Consider the following 15634-nt stretch of genomic DNA (forward strand, 5'->3'; position numbering starts at 1 on the left):
TAACTAAAATAAAGTCTGCTTATATTTGTTGTGACGCAAAAAGTAACATACTCACTCCGCCAAAAGTACCCTGGTTAAAACTAGTCGTTTTTCATTTACAATTTACTTTATTTATATACAAGTAATAAGTTTTGAAAGTTTAACTAGTTTAGAAGGTTAGTATTAAAAAAATTTGAGTTTAAAGAGACGACACTATTTACATAATTTCTTTAAAAAAATTCCCTTTTTTTCAAAATAACTCTTAATATCTAAAAAGATACAGAAACAATGCTAGAATATAAAAAAATGTTTTTTTTATTGAAGATTTTATTTTTTCTTTATTTTCATAAACTGAAGATTAAACGAGATATATGATTGTTTAAAGCTTGTATTCGCATGGGTTTAGCATTAACTTCAATCCCTTTTAGCGCAAAAAATTTAATATACATCACTTTGTAGCTTTTAACATAAACTACTAATATACAGGGATGAGTGCCTTAAGAACCGGCAAAATAATGTTAAAGATAGAAAACATAATACGTTGTGAAATAAAAAGGGATGAAACTAGTAGAGGTGGGAAATTATCGATAGACACCTATAATTTACATTACATTAGGACTATCGATAGTTTCCCACCTTTAGTCATTAGCTTATGAACTATTTGACTTCAGTCATAATATTGTACGTATGACATCAAACATTAACATTTTTTTTCGCATAAACTAAACACTGATTGAAGGCAAAGCAAATGTAAGTAAAAACAGTTTAATTAGTAGTAATTTTTTAATCCAAAATTAAATTATTGATCAAGAATAATTTCTACTATGATTTGAGGCATCGCTTACACTTTTGTCAATACAGAATGAAAAATTATGACTGAAGTCAACTAGCTCATAAGCTAAAGTCTAAAAGTGCGAAATTATAGATATAGTATTTTTCATATAAAAATGCGTGCACGTCATTCAAGATTTACGACGTCAGAACCCCACAGCGTTGCCAAAACATCAGAATAGTTAGTAAATGAGGAATTTTTAAAATGTCAACTATTTTTCAAACTATTATATTAACAGTAAATACACTTAGTTTTAAAATTACTACAACACACTTAAATACATAAAAAACATTTTAATACAAAATTATATATTCTAAATTTTAAACTTACCACTTTTAGAGCATTAATAATAAAAACGTCCCGCCATTATTTCTTGTTCAAAATAATCTATCTTATATGAAAGAATATCAGCTTTCTACAGACTGTTTAGTTGTTTTGGCATAGCACAATCACAATACACAACAATAATTAGTTTTTAACGCTATTAATATAAATTTAATATGTATTTATAAATAGGTACAATTTATTAATATATAATATATTATGATCAAATTGTGTAAGAAATCAAAACATAAACAAAATTCTTACTCTAAAAAAGCGGCAACACTTTAAACAATTTAACCACGCGCTAAACTGTCGAAAAATTTGAAGTATTTTCGTACCAGTTGCGTAAAATTTGTCTAATATATTTAAGTAAAATTATTATTTTGTGGAATATTAGACTTAAAGAGTTATTTCATAAAATTTATATTATTAATAATAACAAATGTTTTGGGTTATTTAATCAATATAATTCTAAAATTTCCAATATAATGATGATAACATTTTTCTGATTATTATACCATGTTGACGCCTATGAAAGATCGAGGAGTTACGTATGGGTTTTGTATTATTAGGTGTGTTAGGAAAATTTGAACTCTAACGTTGACGTTCTGGAAATTTTAAATATAAGTGACGTCACTTTATATAAATTGTGACGTGCACGCATTTTTATATGAAAAATACTATACAATAGTCCTAATGTAATGTAAATTTTATTATAGGTTAGTAAGTAATTACTCATATACATACGTCAAATAACTGTCAAAGAGAAAAATTTGAATTTAAAAGTTCTCCGATAAAAATTATAGTTTTTAGTAATTTTAAACAGTATCAATTTATTTTTTTGTTTTTTAACTTTTTAACGTATTTATTAATTTTTAAAGTGTCTTTTTAACAGTAACACTTTTAAGTTTAGTTTCAATCTCAGTATTATCATGTTATTTAACGTTGTTGTCTATGCCACGAATCTTATATTCGGGTAAGTTTTTTATAGTTTTTTTTGTACCATTCAAATTATTGTTACAACATAGTAATTTTCTTTGTAGACCTTGATAAAGGTGGCAAAAAACCACCGAAAGGTTGGATTCAGAATAAATAGTACGCCTTAGCAAAGATTGACTACCACACCCAAAAAGAAAAAAGTATTTACATATATATATATATATATATATATATATATATATATATATATATATATATATATATATATATATATTGAAATGATTTCAATATGTTAAAAAGGATACAACTTAAATGGATTTTTATATGAGTTTGTTGTTCATGAATTTCATGAAGCCATCACAATGTGGGTTCGACTCTGAAATAAAAGAGAGAAAAAGATTAGTAAATTGTTAAATAAATTAATTTTGACTTACCTGGTATAGTGTTAATAATTTCTGAATAGTATAGTTGCCTAGTGTATAGGTGAATCGTCTAAACCTTAAAAAGAACAAAAAAAGAAGAATTCTTAAAAAATATTTAAACATAGAAATTTTGAAAATGTTAGAAAATAAACTGTCAAGCAAGTCTATGGGAGCTAAATTAATAGGGGTTTTGTTAAATAAGAAATTACAATGATGTGGAGATGAAAAGAATAAATTGTATTAGCATTGTAATAGAATAAGTTTTATATCTGAACATTTTTTTTTATAAATTCCCAAATTAGATGTGATTAAAGTGATTATGAGAAATTAATGTGGATTGACAAATGTGTCAGAACAGGACAGTTTTATGGTTTAAAAAAAAAAGAAGACGAAAAGAAAAAAAGAACGTTGGTTGCTGTTAGCAACGAATGATAGATTTTGGGAGAGGCCGACAAGAAATTTTGAAAAGGAGAGTCCTGAAATTGTGGAATAGGTCGGGAGTGTTTTTTTTTTAACTCGTCTAAAGAGAATTTTAGTTTTTCCACAGTTTCCACAGCAGAGATATCCAGAATTTGTTCCAGAGAGTAAGAGAAACAATTTAACTTATAAATTATTATTGGAGTACAGAAATGTCATTTAAATTGAGAAAATTAAAATTCATGAATTAACATAATTGCGATAGGCCTTAAAAAAATTGAAAATATGAATGATCATTAAATTAAAAATAGAATAGTACGTACCTTAACTTCCGAAGAGAGGATTGATATTCCAGTTTCACCAATTATTTTGCGAGTAGTTAGTTTTCTTTAAATAAATCAGAACTGTTTTAAAGTAAGGTTGGATAATAATTTTGGGGATCATTTGAAATTTTGATTATATTTGAATGCAAGTTAAAAGTCAGCGGAATAAAGTGTTCATTTTCTTTTCTTTATAGTTCATTTAAACACTTTATAAAGTTGCAATATTTATTTAGTTTTTAGATACTTGTATAGAGTCTCCACATTTTGTAATAAATTTTTATTGTCACGACTCTGAACCACATTAAGATTTATACGATTCCTATTTTTGTAAATTTTTAAAGGCAACCCAAGTTGCAGACGAATTTTATTATTTATATTAAATTTGTTCAATATTAATAAATAACGTGCTTCATTTGGGTTAATTTATCAAAGGTCTAAAGTAAATTTTGGTTTAATTTCTTTTTGAACTCTACCAGGAGACTACAGAGTCGACGTCACACAGTGACAGATTGCTTAGAACACATAATTGAGCTAGCTGAGGTATATATTAAATTAAACAACGAACCACAGATTTTAAAAATTACAACATTTATTATAAATAAAAATAAAATTATAAAATACAACTTTTTCAATTGACGCTAACAACGTGGGGCCTCTCGGAAAACAGAAATAAGGGTGTTTTTAAGCAGATTTATTAATATTACACAGATTAGAGTAAAAATAAATTGGTGTGATTAGTGTTGCAGAGATTCTGGGGCAGTTAAAGTTAAATTTGAGAATAAATAGATATTAGGATAAAATGGCAGACCGAATGACTTTAAGAAATGGAAAAGAAGTCGTACCGAAAGAGAGTAAAGGAGAACAGGTATTAGAACAGGAACAGGATATACAGGTAGATGAAGAAAGCAGAGGAAGGTCAGGAGAAGTTGTAGTATATTTAGAGCAATGCATACAAGAAGCAGGACAAGGTGATAGAGAGGGAAGTCTAACAGATAGTTTGAGAGAGGAGTTGGATGAGACAGTGAGAGATAGACGTGATGAAAGTGAGGATGAAAGTAGAGTGCAGGAGGAGAGACGCAGGGAAGGAGATGTTGGAGAGTCAGGGATGACACAGATGGATATGAGGCAAATAATGCGGATGCTACAACAGATGGATCATAATATTAGGGGGGATATGCACAAAATGGATAGTAATATTAACAATATTAGGGGGGATATGAACAAAATGGAAAATAATATTAAAGGAGAACTTAGGGAAGAGTTAATTAAAATGAGGGAAGAAATCAAAGAAGAAGTGAAGATAGTCAGGGAAGAGATGCTACACATTACCCAAGGTTTAGAAGAGAAAGTAGAACAGGTTAGAGGAGAAAGTGAGGATTTTAAGAGGAATGTACAGGAGGAGATATCCAGAGAAAAGGCCATAATTAGAGCGGAAATAGGACAGGAAATTGGGAGCAGATTTGTAGAGTTGGGAACATCCATTCAAGAGAATTTACCAAGGGAAATAAACAAAGAAGTTAATAAGCAGAATAAAGAGATTGTTAGGGAGGTAGAAAGTGTTAAAAGGCAAACTCAGGATCATGAGGAAAAACTTACTATTATCAAAAACAATATAAAGATGGGATTGCAGAATTTGGAACTGGAAATTGGTAGGCATGCAAATCAGGCGGAAAAGGGAGATAGAGTATTACAGGGACAAGTTGAGAAATTGAAACGAAATTTAAAAATACAAGTGAGGAGATTCAGCGTTTGGAATCAAATGTAGGACAAACAAGGGGAGTGAGTACTGTGATGCCGAGTTATAATGATGGGGGAATTAAATTTGACGGAAACCTGAATCACTTACATCCTAGAATATTTGTAGATATCATCAAAAATAAGGTAAAGAATGTAAGGGATCCGATAGAAATGAAATTGAATATTCGAAACATGTTAGTGGGCATGCCATTATTATGGTTTTGCAATAATGAAAATTCCATAAATAATGTGCAGGAATTTGAGGCCAAGTTTATTAACTATTTTTGGGGAGAAAACCAACAGGCTAGTTTCAGGGAACGGTTGTATTTTGGGAAATTCAATTATGAAAAAAGTACCAACTACAATCTGTACGCAATGCAGTTATTCCAGACAGCACAATACTTAGAACCGGCTATGCGAGAAGAAGAGATTGTCCTATACATCGCCAGGCAATATAACCATAACATGGCGGAAACAATAGCTCTTCACAATATAAAGACGATGGAAAGTCTGACAGGATATCTTCAGAGGATTGAGAGGAGTGTAGGGACGCAGAATCGAAATGGACAAGAGCAAGGGACATATAGGAATAACACAGCAAATAGACAGGGATATGTGAATCGAGGGAATAATTCTAGGGAAAGAGAATTTGAGAGACAAAATAGAAGCAGGGATTTTACAAATAGGGGAGAGAATATGAACAATGTCAGGAGAGATATCGGAAGATATAACTGGGAACATAGACAAGGGAATCCAAACAATGATAGAGGGAATAACTGGAGACAAGGAAATGACAGAGGCAATAATTGGAGACAGAACCAGGGAAATTATCCACAGGAGACGAGAAATAGGGAAGTTTACAGAGAAGGGAATCCAAGATATAATAGGGGGGAAAATGAGGAGAGAAGACAGATGAATGTAGTTAGAACAGAGGAGAATAGGGGGGAAGCAAGTGTTGATGCAGAAGGGAGAAATTTTGTTTAGACCGCTCCTATGTGCATAATATTGTCTACTTATCAAAGTATGAACATACAAGGGTAGGCAATATTATGACACGAATTTGGTATTATAAGATATAAGTTTTGTAAATAGAAGGATAATTAATAAATAAGCATATCTTGAGATAAATTTAATAATTAAATAATTTATTAGGAACAGATGTACAGAATAATGATGAATTTATATAAACAAAAAAGGTTGATTTATTTTCAAGTAGATTTATAGGAGTTACAAGTATAAATAAATGAGCAAAGTACTATGGACAAATCGATATTTTGTAGAAATTGGGAAATAGGGAATATTATAATGATAAATAGTATATGCGGAAATAAGATGAAAAATGAAATTATAAGAAATATTGAAATATGAAATATAGAGAGTTATATGTAGAGATGATGAAATGAATATTATATGCGGATATAAAAAGAATAAATAATAATGCGGCAATGAATAAAGATACTGAAATAGTATATGAAATAGTATATAGGGGAACAATTATAAGAATTTCTACGAAAATAGTACAAGAAATAAATAGTACAGGAAAAGAAGTAAAGAAATTGGGAAAGTACTTGGAAATTTGATTCTGAAGTTGATATAATTAGTGAAAGATTTGTAGATTTTGTTTGGAGAATTCTGTATTTGTCATAGAGTAAATTATAAAAAAAAAATATTCAAGAGATATGCTTATTAATAAAAGTCAGTTTATTGTTATGTTAATATTAATAAAATATTTAAGTTTACCGGTAAGAATTTAGATTTAGTAAGTGCTGATAGTTAGCACTGAACAAAATCCAAATTGGGGGGAAGTTGAAATGATTTCAATATGTTAAAAAGGATACAACTTAAATGGATTTTTATATGAGTTTGTTGTTCATGAATTTCATGAAGCCATCACAATGTGGGTTCGACTCTGAAATAAAAGAGAGAAAAAGATTAGTAAATTGTTAAATAAATTAATTTTGACTTACCTGGTATAGTGTTAATAATTTCTGAATAGTATAGTTGCCTAGTGTATAGGTGAATCGTCTAAACCTTAAAAAGAACAAAAAAAGAAGAATTCTTAAAAAATATTTAAACATAGAAATTTTGAAAACGTCAGAAAATAAACTGTCAAGCAAGTCTATGGGAGCTAAATTAATAGGGGTTTTGTTAAATAAGAAATTACAATGATGTGGAGATGAAAAGAATAAATTGTATTAGCATTGTAATAGAATAAGTTTTATATCTGAACATTTTTTTTTATAAATTCCCAAATTAGATGTGATTAAAGTGATTATGAGAAATTAATGTGGATTGACAAATGTGTCAGAACAGGACAGTTTTATGGTTTAAAAAAAAAATAGAAGACGAAAAGAAAAAAAGAACGTTGGTTGCTGTTAGCAACGAATGATAGATTTTGGGAGAGGCCGACAAGAAATTTTGAAAAGGAGAGTCCTGAAATTGTGGAATAGGTCGGGAGTGTTTTTTTTTAACTCGTCTAAAGAGAATTTTAGTTTTTCCACAGTTTCCACAGCAGAGATATCCAGAATTTGTTCCAGAGAGTAAGAGAAACAATTTAACTTATAAATTATTATTGGAGTACAGAAATGTCATTTAAATTGAGAAAATTAAAATTCATGAATTAACATAATTGCGATAGGCCTTAAAAAAATTGAAAATATTAATGATCATTAAATTAAAAATAGAATAGTACGTACCTTAACTTCCGAAGAGAGGATTGATATTCCAGTTTCACCAATTATTTTGCGAGTAGTTAGTTTTCTTTAAATAAATCAGAACTGTTTTAAAGTAAGGTTGGATAATAATTTTGGGGATCATTTGAAATTTTGATTATATTTGAATGCAAGTTAAAAGTCAGCGGAATAAAGTGTTCATTTTCTTTTCTTTATAGTTCATTTAAACACTTTATAAAGTTGCAATATTTATTTAGTTTTTAGGTACTTGTATAGAGTCTCCACATTTTGTAATAAATTTTTATTGTCACGACTCTAAACCACATTAAGATTTATACGATTCCTATTTTTGTAAATTTTTAAAGGCAACCCAAGTTGCAGACGAATTTTATTATTTATATTAAATTTGTTCAATATTAATAAATAACGTGCTTCATTTGGGTTAATTTATCAAAGGTCTAAAGTAAATTTTGGTTTAATTTCTTTTTGAACTCTACCAGGAGACTACAGAGTCGACGTCACACAGTGACAGATTGCTTAGAACACATAATTGAGCTAGCTGAGGTATATATTAAATTAAACAACGAACCACAGATTTTAAAAATTACATTTAATATAAATAAAAATAAAATTAATAAAATACAACTTTTTCAATATATATATATATACATATAATATATATATATATATATATATATATATATATATATATATATATATATATATATATATATATATCGCTACCCCTCCACTTGCTATATTAGTATTTATTCTATTTTTATAAAAACAGGTGTAAATGTTTAGTTTATAACAATAATCGTTTTTAAAATTGGTTTTTTGTAAGCATATAATGGCTGGATTTGTTTCTGTTATAAGTATTTTGAAAAATTCATTTCGGGCATGGAGCCCATTAATATTCCATTGGATAATCGTAATTGATGGAGCCATTATTCTTGAGAAGATTCTATCGATGTGTCTGATTTGCTTTCAAGTTCTTGAGCTATTGATATTTTACTTAAATTTAATTGTTTCATTAATTTTTTCCTGGTGCGTGTACTTAAGTTTTTCATTCTTTTGTTTTTATAATGTGGGTGGACATAAGATAATAATTGCAACAGTTTATGGATATCTTCTATGTACTCCTTTGATATACTTATTGGATCTTTGGATCCTGTTGCCTTTTCAAAATATCTACTAGTTGGTCATATGTAAGAATTTAAGTTTCGTCGTTCTTTTGTATGAGTTTTTAATAAAGCAAAGTCAGCCTCTTCTGTTGAATTTTTGGTAGTTGGTGTGTTTTTTATCTTTTTTGTTGAAGGTTCTTTTGGTTTGCAAAATGTGTTTTCGTTTTCTTCAGTTGGAGTAGAAGAAGGGGGGTTATTATTTCAGGAATAGTTTGTTTTATGGTATTCTTACTTGTTTCAACAGTATCCATTAGTTCAGGGAGTACTAGACTATTAATAGATGGAGTTTTATCTTACAATTCTACATTTGCGATGTGTATAGGATAAATGTTGTTTGATTTGGATGACGGTAAAGACGGAAGATCTGACAACAATGTAAATACCACGATAATATTGACCTCATCACATCCATATCAAAATCTATAAAGATCGTGCAAGCCGTTTCCGAGATTAAGGCGTTCCATAAACAACTTCATTTTTGTTTTTAGAAAGGTTTGTAGGTACTTTATATTTTATATGATGACTTAATTACTGGTACAAATACGGTGGTAGAAGCTAGAAGGTTAAAAAGGGAAATAAGTAGTATTTTGGATTTCTGATGTTTTCCGTTAAGTTCGTTAAGTTAAGTTCCGTTCCGTTAAGACTGTTAAGTCAAATCATTCAGAGGTTCTTATAAATGAGTCTAATTTGGCAGAGGATATAGAACATTATCTAGCCTAAAATGGTATTAATAAAACACTTGACCTGTTATGGAATATGAAAGAATATTTTTTGCATTTTAGTATCACGATTGATACAACAAAAAATAAGGTGAGCAACAGTGATATTCTATCGGTTAGAGGTCAAATATTCGATCCACTAGGCCTCAGGAACTTCACTCATCTTGTTAGTATGTTCAACTTCATTGCTTTACGAATTCTTTCAAGATATCTTACGGTGCGGTTGTTTACGTCAACAGATGCTAACGTATCATGTAAATTTAGCTTGCTTAAAGTCTATAGTGACTTCTTTGAAGTCCATATCTTTGCCAAGACTAGAGCTGTATGCTGCTCTAATAGGACCAAGATAATCTGAATAGGTAATTCAATCTTAAATATTAAGTTTACCAAGGTAAGATTTTGGACGGATTCCAAGATAGCATTTTTATGCTACCGTGAAAACTTTTATAGCTAATAAAGTAGGGGAGATTTGGCGGTTAATGGATCCAAATTCTGGGGGACACGTCATATCAGAAGTAAATCCAGCTTATGTTTTATCTAGAGGAATAGAACCAGAAAAATTCGAAGATTTTATATTGTGGCGGGATGGACCTAGGTTTTTAAGGCTGCACGAAGAAATTTTACCTGAAACCAAATGAAGTGTTACATTGGAGGAGCTGCCAGAATGTAGAAAGCGTAAACTATTCTGCTCTTAAACGATTAAAACATGTAACAAGTTGGATGTTAAAAATTAACAAAAATTTTAAATTAAAAAAGGGAACAAAAGATTTTAAGTAAATCTCTCTCAAATAGCAGACAAGAAACAACTTTAAGCTGACTAATAATTTTATCGCAAAAATAACGTATGGTCCTAAAGTTTTGGGAAAAATTTCAAAAGCATATAACTCTGACCACAATAATCTTATATTTTTAGTAAATTATTCAACAATTTAACTTAACTATCCTTATTAAAAATCAAAATTCAAATGACAGACAAGGGACCATTATTTTCGATTTGCCTAATAATTCCCCTGACACGTTGCATCATCCTTTGGACGACCTCTTTGGACGACAGAACTCTTCAATTGAACGAGCCTGAGGTAAGTTGGGGGGATTGTCTGCTTTCGGTACAAAGGTAATGTTGTTAGTTTCGTACCAGTCCCTTGTGATCCTCGCGTAATGACATGAAGCAAGATCTGGCCAAAAGGCTATTTGATCATTTGCATGATGTGTATTCACAAACTGAAGCAATTTAGAGAGACATCTTTGAATATAAATATTTGCGTTTAAGGCTTCGCCTCGAACAACACCAATGTAGGGCTGTGAGATAAAGCCAGCCTCAGAAATTGCACACCATACCAAAATTTTGTCCTCAAATTTTTTCTTACTTTTGAATTTTATTTCATCAGGTACATTTTCGTAATTCGTGTAAAACCCATCGTTACCCTCCATCTCAGAGTTGGACAAAGTAAAATATTTTTCATCGTCCATCACGATCAACTTGTTGACGAAATCTACTCGCCTTAACGCGCGGCAACATCTCGGAATTCTCTCTAATTGATCCTCTGTGTATTTTGGAGCTTTCCTTCTTTTCCGGTAGATAATATTGTTACTCGATAGGGTCCTGTATACTGTAGTCTTTCCAACATGAAATCTTCTGGCCAGTTTTTGCTGTGAGACCCCAATTTTGTTCTTAGCTGCTTCAATCAGTCTTGCCTCTCTTATATGGTTCAAAATCCGCGGTCGGCCACTTTTACGCAAGTTAACACATGGTATCCCTTCTTCACATTCTCTGATTGTGCGATAAATTGTCGATTTGCTTATGTTTTGATCTCGATAAATATTAACAATATCTCGTTTCGACATTCGCCCAACCATATTATAAACACCTCGACGAATATCAATTTTATAAGACATTTTGCAGAACACAAACCAAAATATTCTGCTTTGTTTATTAAATGTCAATAACTGATAACATTTCAATTCCATGGCCTTCTTTGTTAAATGCATTTTGCTTCTCAATCAGACCAGGTGAAATTTTTCCCAAAACTTTAGGACCATACGTTAAACTTTTTATAAAGAAGAGCAAGCTTTGAAAAAATCGAAAGGTGTTTCAAATTCAAGCAAAATAATCTGCTTAAATCTATTCTTGGATGATTCGGGTATAATAAGGGTAGGAGGAAGAATACAGAATGCTGAGATAAGGTATTACCAAAAGCATCTGATTATACTTTTAAAAACACATAAATTAACAAGGCTTATAATTCAAAATCAACACTACAAAAACTTGCATGCGAGTGCGCAAGCGTTATTGAATATTGTAAAATTGACTTATTAGTCTATATCGAGTCGGGGCATGGTTCGGGATATACTACGCATGTGCGTTACGTATTTTCGAGCAAAGCCGCTACATCTTAATCATTTAGATAGATAATAGGAAATTTACAGGCAAGTCGCATAATTAAATCAACGTAAATCTTTGGAATGGTGTGGCGTTGAATATGCAGGTCCGTTTCATATAAAAGTTTATAAAGTTAGAGAGCAAAAAAATATTTAGGGGTATTTATGTACTTTTATTTATTTGATGACCAAGGCTTGTCATTTGGAGTTGGTCAATGATTTAACTTCAGAGATTTTCGAATTGCGTTACATATATTCAAATAATGGTAGTCACTTTGTAGGAGCTAACAACCACATTTAGGATTTATTTGCATGTTTAGGGAATAAGGTAAATGAATGTACTTTCACCAAATACATTTCGGAGCTTTCTATTAACTGGTATTTTATACCAAGCTATTCTCCATATTTCGGTGGTTTGTAGGACGTAGCTGTAAAACTGTAAAAATTTAAAGTATCATTTAAAAAGGGTTGTTGGAGACACTAGTTTAACATATGAGATGAATTGAATATGGTTATAATACAGACTTAAGCCTGCTTAAATTTCCGTCTTTTGATCCCTGTTCCGGAGGATCCTACCGATTTCAATGTTCTCACTTCTGGGCATTTTTTGATTGAATTTCCATTGGTGACTTTACGATAGGGGAATATTCGAGATTTGAATCCAGGTTTTAAATGTTTCAAACATTTTTGGAGTCAGTTATCCAAAGGTTACCTGGCTAATTTGCAACAAAAAAATAAATAGCGTTCTTCAGCTGACCAGATTAAATACCAGTATAATCTTTGATTCGTCCCTGTTAAATTACTCCTTGTACAGTTTACATTAAAATAAGACTGAAGTGTTGTTTTATAGTTATACGACTGTAGCTTTACTGTTACACAATGGTTAGTAATTTGTTATACATTGGCAAAAAATATAATGTGTGTGATTTAAAGTACCTACTATAATTTGAAATTTGAGTGTTTATCTCAACGAACTTTCGTAATTATAATATTAAAATGCATCGGATTTCTCTTTACAGATGACGTTCGTCTAAACTGTAGGAAATTTAATTTTTTACACTGTATAGAGATTTAAAACGTTCTTCGTGGCATATACTATAGATTAACACTAGAAGCACCAGAGCGGTCATTTTGACTGCTTTTCATTTTTGACACTCTGTATTACTTATTTATAAATGTTTAAGAAACTTGATAACTTATGACTTTTCCTAGATCTATTTGAAGATTATAATTTCTCTTTTACAGGTACTTAGCTTAATCACTTTTTAAGATATGGTAACGTATACCTAGAACTACCATATAGCAGTCATTTTGACTGCTTTCTATTTTCGACATTAGTCTATAGTATTACTCATTCATATTTATTTTACAAAATTTATGATTTGGGACGTTATTATTTACTTGAGGATTATAATTTCTCTTTTACAGGTACTTAGTATAATTACATTTTGAATATATTTATGTTGATGTCTAGCTAGAAAAATGCGGTCCTAATGACGAGGTGGTCTAATTTTTGTTCTACTTTTCTGGGAAGTTTTTACTTATTTTATGTATAAAATACATCGAAAATATTTGTTATTATGTAGTTTGAGTATACTCTTTGCAATTGCATGTTCAACCTGTATTTTGATTAATTTTACATTGTGATTTTTATTATTTCTGCTGTTATCATGTCTCGCCGATATTTGACTCAGCAGGAGCTATTAGAGTGTCTACAGAATTTGTCAGAAGATGAATCTGTAGCAGAGTTATCTGATGAAGATGTATCCGATAATGAAGTTAACGAGTATGTGCCTAATACAGTTGATCAAGGACATTCATCAGGTAGTGATTCTGAAGGTGAAGTTGAGATTGAGGTGATCCCAGTACTTCTGCTACAACTTCGAATGCAGACTTCAATACATCTTCAGAAATGATTACCAACCAGGTAAGAGGAATTCGCAGAAGCAATTTAGAGAATTCTTCCATAGATACCATAGGATGGGAGTTACTTGACAACAATGCTAGTACACCAGGTAAGCAATTATATTATATTAGTAGCTTCTATTTATGTATTCACTTAGGTGTATAATATTTTTGAGCATATTCTTCTTGATGTCACGAATATTGGCGATAATCATGGCAATATTTACCTTATCTGCAGGATGTTCTTCTTCCTGGGCCCCGTTTTCCAAATATTTTTCCTTGCAGGATGGCTTGTAGAAGGGCGCATCTAGATTCATTTCGCACAATGTTTTCGAAATATTGTAACTTTCGAGATTTGATAGTGGTCCACGGGATTTAAAGTGTTCTCCGATTTCATCCTTACTTTTATACCAAGAGAGAGGTTATGGCTCTTGAAGAAGGCGGTTGAAGGTGGATCTAGCTTTTCCGATGTGCGCTCTTATTTCTTGGTTGTTGTTCCATTCTTTATTTATTACGGTGCCATTTATTTAAATAAATAAATAAATGAGTATATACCTGCATACTAATTTATCTCATTTATTTTAGAAAGGCGTACCAGTCAAAATGTTCTAAAGGAAGCTGCTGGACCAACCCCTCATGCTAAGAGAAGCATTATTAGAGATTCTGCAGCTAGTGCATGGCGGCTGTTGATTGATGAATGCATACTCCGTAACATAAAATCATGTACTGTTGCTGAAGGTAGAAGAAAACTTAAAAATGAAAATTGAAGCATTTATATCCTTACTGTATGTTAGGGGAGCTTATATGGCACGAAATGTTAGCATAAAGATGCTGTGGTCTGGTACATGGGGTCCAAAATTTTTTCAAGAGACGATGTCCAGAAACAAATTTACACAAATAATGAGTTTTATACGTTTTGATATGAGAAATACCAGGTCTGAGCGATTATCAACAGATAAATTTGCACTTGCATCGGGAATATGGAACCCATTTATAGAGAATTGTATATTATGTTATACACATGGCGAAAATATAACTATCGACGAACAGCTTTTTTCCACGAAGGCAAGATGCCGCTTTACCCAGTACATGGCGAATAAACCCGATAAGTTTGGAATTAAATTCTGGCTTGCAGCTGATGTCGAGTCCAAATATTTGTTAAACGAATTTCCTCACCTAGGGAAAGATGAACAACGATCAGCCAATCAACTTCTGGGGGAACATGTTGTTAGCCGTCTAATGGAACCATTTATAAATAAAGGAAGAAATGTCACGACGGATAATTTTTTTACGTCCATAAAGTTGGCAAAAGAATTACGAGAGAAGGCTACCAGTATTGTTGGAACAATCAACCGAACAAGAAAGGATATTCCACCGTCGGTAAAAAATGAAAAGATGGAATTGTACAAAACAAAAATTTTCAAACACGAAGACTTGACGCTAACGGCGTACCAGGAAAAAGTCAACAAAAATGTTCTAGTGCTGAGTTCTTTACACTCGAATGATATTAAAATGGGCACAGATAAAAAGAAAAAACCGGAAACCATCATCTTCTACAACCAGACAAAATACGGAGTAGACGTTGTAGATCAGATGGCTAGACTGTATTCAACCAAATCTGCTTCAAGAAGATGGCCGTTGCAAGTTTTTTTTAATATTTTAGATATGGCAGGAATAAATGCTTGGGTTCTGTATAAGAAAGTTACGGGCAGTCAAATATCTAGGCAGGATTTCCTACTTCAGTTAGCAGAAGAATTGCGAGAAGATCACATGACTAAGGGCAGGACAACGTCAACGGATAC

General features: G+C 31.1%; 2 protein-coding genes across 4 annotated transcripts in view; one reads left to right on the forward strand and one right to left on the reverse strand.

Moving 5' to 3' along the window:
* LOC140441359 (TBC1 domain family member 1-like) overlaps positions 1-15634 on the reverse strand; it is a 515776-nt gene that overhangs the window by 282115 nt on the left and 218027 nt on the right. The gene's annotated exons all lie outside the window — the stretch shown is intronic.
* Positions 1-15634, forward strand: part of LOC140441360 (cilia- and flagella-associated protein 61-like) — a 185617-nt gene that overhangs the window by 7082 nt on the left and 162901 nt on the right. The window lies entirely within an intron of this gene.

This window comes from Diabrotica undecimpunctata, chromosome 5 (assembly GCF_040954645.1).
Source record: "Diabrotica undecimpunctata isolate CICGRU chromosome 5, icDiaUnde3, whole genome shotgun sequence".
Classification (NCBI taxonomy): Eukaryota; Metazoa; Arthropoda; class Insecta; order Coleoptera; family Chrysomelidae; genus Diabrotica; species Diabrotica undecimpunctata.